General features: G+C 34.5%; 1 non-coding gene across 1 annotated transcript; it reads right to left on the bottom strand.

The window, feature by feature from the left end:
• Positions 1-1,675: 1,675 nt before the first annotated feature.
• Positions 1,676-1,747, bottom strand: TRNAP-CGG (transfer RNA proline (anticodon CGG)). Its single transcript has one exon. It is a non-coding gene; the product is annotated as a tRNA-Pro (tRNA).
• Positions 1,748-9,965: the final 8,218 nt, after the last annotated feature.

Here is a 9,965-nt window from a genome sequence, read left to right as displayed (position 1 = left end):
TTTACGTAAAACACATCTTAGTGTTTTTTGATGATACAAATAAAGTTCATTGTTTTCAGCTAAAATTATCAATCATAAATTCGTATTCTTTTTCCCTTTCCGCTTAAAATTCTTCCTGTCAAATTTCTTCTTTACGTGTCCAACAATTAGTTTTATTATCGGAGCAGCCACTAGAACAATCCATTATGTTCTGTTATTAATATCATGGTTGGTAACTTTGCTGACAACAGTTTATATTACATTGTCTCTTGTGGTATTATTATTTGAACGTTAAATCACAGAATGACTGATAATTTCTTTTTGTGGTTCATATAGTTAAACACCAATGAGTTATATTAGAAACTAATAATTTACCAGCATATTTTGAAATGATTCACGACAGATTGAAAGGTTCATTTTTTATAGTTAAACGATTTCGCTGGGTCTAGTTCGATTATTAGTGTGATCAGAAAATAACACTATGTAACACAACACAGTGTTCCTGGATAGTATGTGTTATTTCTTCATTGCTTATGTTGTAAAAGTAATGAAAATGGCCATTATTCCCTTCAAACTTTGCTTTGAAATTTAGTTACGAACAAATATGCACATTTTCATTGACGTAAGAACTGAATAAAACAAGATATGAATCAAGATTTACATGTATTTATACTAAAGTTATATAAAAATATTTGGAAGTGAGTAGTTTTTTCAGATTTGCGACTGCAATATAAATCACTTTCACGTATTAGCCCCCAAATATATTATCCCATCGTTTTTCGTTATACGCTCCTTGGTAGCGACGTTCCAAGTCCAGTATATCTTGGTGGAAACACTCGCCTTGCTTCTCTAAGTATGCTCCCCTGTTCTCCTTGAATTTATCAATATGAACGTCAAGGATACGGACTTTCAGGGACTTGCTGCGACCCTTTCCGACTTAGTTCTACACCAGAGATTAAACAAGTTGCACATAATTTTCAGCTTTGTGATTGCCCAAGAATTCTCAAACCACTTTCTGCCAAAGAACAAGAAAAAATTTTGTTACAGTGCAATCTGCGATACTTGTTACAATAGATTAAAATTTTACATCATAAGATGTAATGTTTCACAGTTTTCTGTTTTAGATAATATTTTGGCAATAACACATCTTTCAATTGCAAACTTTGTTCCAAAGAACTTAGTGCCAAGAATAATTTGCGTGTGCCATTACACTCACATACCCAAAACGTCGGAATCTTTATTAAGCACAAAATTGATTTGGTAGAGTTAGGTCGTTACTCGAACGCGCAACGAGAATCTTACCACTAGACCAACGAGTTGATGGTTAGATTGTATATATTATCACCATATCCTAGTGATATCATTATTAATATGAGCTTTTACAAAAACATTATATCACAAGTGAAAATTCAATTGAGTGTTGAAATTTCGATTTTAAAGTACTTATAATGAATGGTATTTTAAAAAGGAGACTTCTTTGGACTCAGTTTGATTATTAGTTCAGAATAATAAAAGATAACCAATTCTATGTTGAACCATAGCGTAATAAAATTACATTAAATATAAGAGGTTTTATGTTTGAGATTCACTTTTGGCAACAGTATAACCATTAAGTTTGTTCCAAACAGGGTATTACTACCCTAATTCGCGCGGAAACTATGGTAATTATCTCTCTTCAAACGAAGAGAGTAACATTGGGCTCGTCCGGGAATCGAATCCGGGATCTCTCACACCCGAAGTGAGAATCCTACCACTAGACCAACGAGCCAATATAATGACCTTTGCTGCCTCTGTTATTACAGGCGATGCGCAACATACAAAAGAACTTTTACAGGACAGTTGTTTTTATCTTTTCGCCTTTGTACACTTTTACGCCTTCTGTATTGAAATTACTTCGTTTTAAAAAAACATACGCTCCCTAGTGGCACAGCGGCAAGTCTGCATGCTTATGATGCTAAAACTCACGTTTCGATACGCGCATTGGGACAGTGTACAGATAGCTCATTGTACGACTTTATATTTAACAGCAACTAAACAAACAATAATGTAACACAAATCAAATATAAGGTATATTTACCCAAATTAAAAACAAATCATTATCTTGACGAAGCGCGAATAACAATCTCGACTTAAACAGCTTCTATCAGCCCAGCGTCTTCAGAAACAGAACCTGTTAGTCTTACTGACTCTTGTGTCCCTCACTGATGACAATAAGAGAGGTTTAGGAAGGGTTTCTGAAATGTTAGTTTCAACTAATTGCATAATTTCTAAGAGGTAAGTTTCTTTGCATTATTTAATTTTAAAAAATACAGTTATAATTTGATGCCTATCACACACGTTTCATTATGGCTTGCACGATCAGCTTTTAATTATCTGCAGTAACTGGTGTTTAGAAACAAATTTCAACGATTCATCTATCCTTTCTAAGGCCTAAAATAACATAAAAAGTAAGTTCATGGACAATATTCTTAATGTTACTTGCACATATAACTTCTAAGTGACAAAAAGTATAAGATACCAAAGTTACTCGATCGTTCCACTGAAGGTGCTCCTATATTCTGACTGCTGACTGTTTATAAACTCTTTGTTGATGTTTTTGAAAAGACAGTATAAGGAACCAGTGAGATAACTAAGTTTCAAAGAGTTACTGGATAAAAATATTAGGTTGCTCACCCATCCAACACCATTAACGTTTTCCGTTCATATTAATTTCTCACAATTTGAAATATAAATGTTAAAGAGACCCACAGAAAGATGTCCCAGCTATCACTAAGCCCCTATTTTAATGGAAGTCGAGAAGATTTCTGTATAAAACAGAGCAATTATGAGAATTACAGTGATATAAGGTTCTTCTTTAGTTGAGTAGACTGGGAAGAGTGATCTCACTGTAGAGAATAAAGTGTACATGATTTGTGTTTGTTCTTTGATTTGTGTAATTGTGTTTCTCTGTTCTTGTAAGCCTAACTTAAAATGTTAATATTCGTTGAAACCCATTTGTATTTCACATGTAAATAAAATACAAACATACCATAGATATGACGTTCACGATATTTTTATAGCAGAGAATATAGTAAAGGTTAGAGTCTTATGTCACTGTTCATTAATATTGATAGTTCGTACAGTTGATTAAATTGTTGTGACATATTGTGTGTGACAAGTAAAGTGACCTTGGGTTGTGAGTAAACGTGGATAAGGAAACATATTATGGATTGCATAGAGAGAATTTGTATCCATTAAAGGATTTTTCTATTTTTTACACAAATTATATATATTCGTCCTATAACTAAGAATTGGATTCGAGAATGTATCAAGTCACCCCTTAAGTAATGTCCTATTTTAGGTTTCAGAAAAGGAGAAAGTATTTCAAAGTAATTTTAATGTTATTTAATAAATAATTTAAATTGCATTATTATTAATTACTTCCTGTCACCGATTCACAAGTTTCTGAATACCACTTCTATAAAATTCTTGGGACTTGATGGAACAAAATGTAGAGAGAGTAGTTTTGACATCTTTATGTGTTCCAAGGTCTTTTCCATCAAGATAGTTCTGTAAACTTCAGAGTACATGATATTCAGATGGGACAAGGTCTGAAGATTAAAGAAAACGTGAAAGTTGTTTTTAGTTTAGATCTTCAATCTTTGCAAATGTGAACCTTCCTGTACGGAGCCGTGAATTATCCTGGTGTAACACAACACCTTTACCACTGATCAAAGCAGGCCTCTTTTCTTTCAGTGAAATATTCAAACGCCCTAACAATCGACAATAGAAGTCTGATGTAATAGTTACATTGAGTGGCAGCAACTCAAAGTGGATCACACCAACAATATCCCACAAAACGCTTAACAAGAGTTTCCTATGGTGAAGGTCCATTTTAGGCTGTTCTTTAGCCAGTTTACCTACACCGAGCCATTCTCTGCAGCGCTTAACATTCTTATGAAATATCCATTTTTCATATCCAGGCACCAACCTGTTTAAAATAGGTGAGTTACCTTCACGTGTGGAGATAAGTGTAAATGGCCACTCTTGCTTGAATGTTGGCTTCCGACAAATCATATTTCAGTTGTTGAAGCCTTCTGCAAAGACAGAAATGGTGGTGCACTTTCTGTATTAAATTTTCAGACATTACTTTATGGGATGACTCGACATAATTGGCATGACGTTTCGAAGGATCCGAATTACATACTTTAAAAATTTAATTTACTTCATCATTAATTAACGTAAAAACATTGAATGGAATACTGACGTCTACGAATCAGCACCTTTCGTAATCGCAATCCATTCCCGAATCCAAATCAAATTCTTGGTAAAAGACGGACATATTTTATCAAAAAGGCAGATTAATCCGTTCTCAAGTCCGGATCCAGTTCTTTGTAGAAAATGATAGTTTTGTGTAAATGGCGGATACATCCATTCCCAAATCATTCAGTACGTAATGTCAATAACCCATTTCCAAATCCAAATCAGTTTCTTGGTAAATGACACATAATTTTATGTAAAAGGTGGATAAATCCATTTCCCATATTATTCCATTATTCAATTGGTGTAGTGGGAACAACGGGATTATTACTATAACATTTTGATATGTGTCAAAAAAAAGAGGTAAGACAAAAATCTATACAAAGAACAAATATTTTATGATTTACACATTACAGTACAAATAAACAATACTTCACTCATACAATACACAGTAATCAATACTACAAGGAAGTGATCGTATGTGTTTTGAAGCTTTAAACAGAATGTGTAAGACGAGGAAGAGGTAACGGAAACAATAAAAAATACATCCATTGAAATACATTCTACCCCACCTATTTGTAAGTTAAACTGGGTAAAACACATTAACTAAATAAAAACCACAAGTTATGATACATTTATTTTATTCTACGTAAGTGCACTAGAACTATGATTACATCAAGAAAATAACATCGCTTATAATCATTCCCCAAGACAATGCTTTTTGACGATCTAAAATGAATGGAATGCTACAAGTCGTCTGTATCGGGCGAACATAAACAACCTGAAGATGGGTGTTTTAGATGAAGTGAAAGTGAACAAAACATGGTACTAACATTGGTTATGGAACATACATGTTTAGGTAAAGTAGCAAGATGAAGAAACTCACGCTTCTAATGTGAGAACTTTAAGAATTATCGTTATGTTAAACAAAAGGAAAATATCGACTTGAGCTGTGAAAGAAAAATGATGTGCAAACAAAATTAGTATACGTAATATTTGCGATAAATCTGTATTAAATCATTGTGAATTCTATATGAAAATCTTTTCTCTTAGACCTAACACTGTTTTCAATATGTTAAAAAATCTTAAGTTCCTAACACCGGAAAATAATGATCAGGACCTATTTACCAACGGGCGAGTGATGATTACGGACGAGTCATCTGTATTGAAACTATATAAAGCAACTTAATATTTAAAATTGGACTTTTTTACTAAAGGGTTGGAAACGTATTGTATATCCTGTTCCCGTAATACAACAAAAATATTGGAGAAGTGTTATTGTAGTAGACTAGTGGTTGATATGATATTACAAGAATAGTGGGCTAATATTACATGGAATCAATATCTCTCTAACGCGTGTAAAATTTGGTGATAAAACGTTTTTTTTTTCTGTTTTAGACCAGAGCCATATTGAGCTGCGTTTTACTGAAGGAAGTCGAGACCCTGAATTTTAGGTTTGCAAGTCCGTAGCTTTACTGCTGTCCTGCAGGATATTTGAAAACACATATAAGGTTAGTAATATGAGTTTGTTTTGGTTTGTCAGTATCAGTTTTTACTTAGGAATGTGTTATTGAATGTGTTTTTTATTTATTTATCTGTTGATGTGTTGTATGATGTCATAACATTATTTCACTCTGTCAGAAGACTGCTTTCTCTGCACACCCATTTTACTGTGTAAAGCGGCATTTAAACAATTCTTGATGACAAGAGATTAAAATTTCTGAAAATATTAGATTTGAGGAAATTGGGAGTTATCAAATGATTTACTTTTCATGAAAGTAACGCATGTTTTCTTAGTGCAAAACTACACCCTGTCCACAGAGAGAAATCGAACAGTATATTTTTGGATTGTAACTGCATAGACTTACCTCTAACTCAACGGAGGACAACACATTAATTAAATGCGACAACACTACTTTTAATATTATTATTGTATTTCCATACACTTACTGCTAACACAACACATGCTAATTAAATCTGATAAAACTACTTTAACATCAGTATACTTTTGCTTACTTGCACATCTGAAATTCATGTTAAAATCTCAATATAAGTAGATCACTGACAATAAACCACATTTACATTAAATATGCCAAATTTGTAGATGGATTCATATAACAATCCACCACAGACACATACATACAGAAGTTTGATATTTTATGACCTTTTCATCCGTTCTAGAACCATTTTAAACATTACCAACAGGAGAAAAAGTAAAATATATTCAATTGACAGGAATTTTGTGGGAAATGAATAAAATGTCAGATTAAAAAAAAATCATAGCATTTCAAGCAAAGTGAGATTTTATGTTTTTTATAGACAGAGAAAGTTACCCCAGCATATGTAATCACACCAGAAGCACACCTTGCGAAAAGTGCGAACTTAGAAATATAATTAATCAATATCTTTCGAATTGAGCTTTATGTAAAATTTGGCCACAGCTTATGACAGATATTACACATTAAAGACAGACTTCAAATGTTGAATTAAAAAAACCAACAGAAAACAATATCTTGACACGTTCAGAATATCTTATTGATATCTTAAAGAAATGGGCGATAAGGACTAAATATTCAGATCGTTCTTGAAAAGTTTTAAGTTTAAGATAGAACACACCTGTTTCATTTGTTTGTCTGCTATAAACACAAAACTACACAATGGGCTACATGTGCTTTATCAATGCGAATATCGAATCCCAACTTATAGCTTTATAAACCTTTAAACTTACAGCTGCCCCTTCTTAAGTGAAAATGCACTTGATTAACTAATTTGTACTAATGAGATTGTATTTAAGATGTATTTATTTATTTGCTGGTGTGTATTTATTATCTTTAACAATAGTTTGGTGTTTACAAGGCGTTTTTTAATTGCCTTTCAAACTAAATAAAATCTTGTGTTGTTTTGGATTACGTTTGTTCACCAGAAATCGGATACCTTTTCCTTATCATTAAAAAAATTGAATTGATAATTACAGCATAATGTGAAATATTATGCGACATTGGGAAAATTTCAGGCCAAAAATCCTACAGTTTGGAGGCGTAGCCATCTCTGATATACAATTACTGATAATGGAAGAAAAAACCACTCTGGAGCAGTCGCCGTCATCGCTGTAACTTTAATTTGAATTTCAGGAATGGGTCGTCATTTTACAATGCACACACAGCTGAACGTACTAAGCATATTCGACGGCATATTTTGAGCTCGTACCCTGGACTTCTCGACATAAAGCCCAGCAAGGCTATCCACTAGGCCAATTCAAACCAGAAATGGTTCAATGGGCTCTCGATACAACTGGAATACGTGTGTTACTTTACTACAAATAAAAGTTTACATTTTGTCTTACCGCAGTTAATTGACGGTAGGGATGAAACTCATTGTAAACACATGTAATTTGGCTGTTACGTAAAACGTATTTGAAACTGTACTTGAATAACAATTTGAATAGTTGTCAGCTTTAACTGAAAATATGACATTTTAGCTAAGAGATGTACCTACAAACATACAGAACAACATGTTATTATTTACTACCAATGTACAATGCCACTAGCTTCCCAAGTATTAGCTGGTAGATTTTGTTTGTTTTGAATTTCGCGCAAAGATACTCGAGGACTATCTGCACTAGCCTCTCTAATTCAGCAGTCTAGTAGGGAAGACAGCTAGTCATCACCATCCACCACCAGTCTTGAGCACACTTCTACCAACGAATAGTAGGGAATGTCCGTCGTATTATAACACCTCCACGGCTGATAAAGCGATCATGTTTGATATGACAGGGATTCGAACCCGTGATCCTAAAATTACAAGTCGAGTGCCTTATCCACCTAGCCATAGCTGGTAGGAATGAAATTTACGCGATGTAAAACTTCCAAGTTAGAATCCAGGTAATAATGCTTAAAATATCACGAAAGAACGTGATTTACATCACAACTTTGCCTCTCATAATACTGTTAATAACAAACATTTCTGATTGTTCCAGATCCAATTCATTATCGATTGCACCTGGCCTCATGGATTTTGATTTCTTGCAAATGTCTGATTTGATCCTTTCAGGAGTAATTGTGAGGAATATTTGTTCTTTTGTAGTTAAGCACAAAGCTACACAATGGGCTATCTGCGCTCTGATCATCACGTATATCAAAGTCTTACTACTGTTATGTCTAAGTCCGCAGATATACTTCTGTGTCACTGAGGAATAAAATAAACCGAAGTTAACACAACTGTATTTCTCTCATATCAATTCCCCTTTCTAGCAATAATGAGAAATTTCTTCGACTAAACAGTAGACATTTATAGGAATCATATGAAAGTTTAGGTCACCCTATGAAAGCCTGTGTATATTTGTAACATTTTGGATATACAAATATTTAATCTGAATTTTAACAATACTGAGAGATTATAGAAATATAACTAAACAATGAAAATTGAAGAAAAGACTTTTTCAAGATCGACTCTAAATGTAATTTTACAAAATGCATATTCTAACTGAGGAAAAGTTCGCACAACCCACATTTATTCCCACTTAACATGGCTAAACTCATACACAGGTGTATCACACCAGGTTTACATGATTAGCAGATCGTTACTCAGCATTTTGAATGAGGTTTGCCATATTTAAACTTCAGACATTTAGTTTGGTGTGCTCCTGACTGTTGAAATGAGGTGAGCACCTTCTAGGTGTCTGAGGCCTTCAAAAGAAAATTTGAAGCAGCTTATGAGACTGGTAACGGATTTTAAAAGATCCCAAAGGATTTTGAAATCAGCCATTACACTGTCCAGAAAATAGTTAACAAGTGGAGGTCTTTCAAAACAACTGCCAACATGCCCCTGGTCTGATCGTCCAAGCAAGCTCACCCTGAGAGCAGACCGCAAGATGCTAAAGAGAGGTGTCCAAGCACCTAACATGTCATCACGGGACCTAGCAGCAGGCTCTGGCTACTGTTGATGTGAAAGTGCATGCCTCTACAATCAGAGAGAGAGACTGCACAAGTTTAATTTGCACTGGAAGGTGTGCAATGAGGGAAACCCTTGCTCTCTAAGAGAAACATCAAGGCCTAACTGAAGTTTGCCAGAGTGAATGTAGACAAAGACCAGGACTTCTGAAATAATGTTCTTTGGGCAGATGAGTCCAAAATTGAAATATATGGACACCAGAACAGAGGGACATGTTTGGCGTAAACCACATACAGAATTCCAGGAAAAGAACCTCATACCAACTGTGAAGCATGGAAGTGGAAGTGTCATGGTTTGGGGCTGCTTTGCTGTAGCAGGACCTGTACAGCTCACAATAATAGAATCCACCATGCATTCTACTGAGTATCAGAGGGTGCTTCAGGAACATGTGAGTCCATCTCTAAGAAAATTAAAGCTGAAGCGTAACTGGACCCTGCAACACGACAATGACCTAAAACATACCAGTAAATCCACCAAGGATTAGCTGAAAACTAATAAATGGAGAGTCCTGGAATGGCTGAGTCAAAGTTCAGATCTTAATCCCATTGAGATGCTGTGTGGTGAGTTGAAACGGGCTGTACATGCAAGAAACCCCTCAAACATCTCACATCTGAAAGAATTCTGCATTAAGGAGTGGAGCAAATTTTCTTCAGACCGATGTCAGAGACTGGTAGACGGCTACAAGAAGCGTCTCATTGCAGTTATTTCAGCCAAAGGGGGGTAACACTAGTAATGAGAGGTAGGTTGTCCTGAACCTTTCCTCAGTTAGAATATGCAATTTGTGTAGAATTACATTT

The sequence above is a fragment of the Tachypleus tridentatus genome, chromosome 1 (genome assembly GCF_004210375.1).
Source record: "Tachypleus tridentatus isolate NWPU-2018 chromosome 1, ASM421037v1, whole genome shotgun sequence".
Lineage (NCBI taxonomy): Eukaryota > Metazoa > Arthropoda > Merostomata > Xiphosura > Limulidae > Tachypleus > Tachypleus tridentatus.
This window is presented reverse-complemented; position numbering and strand designations above follow the sequence as displayed.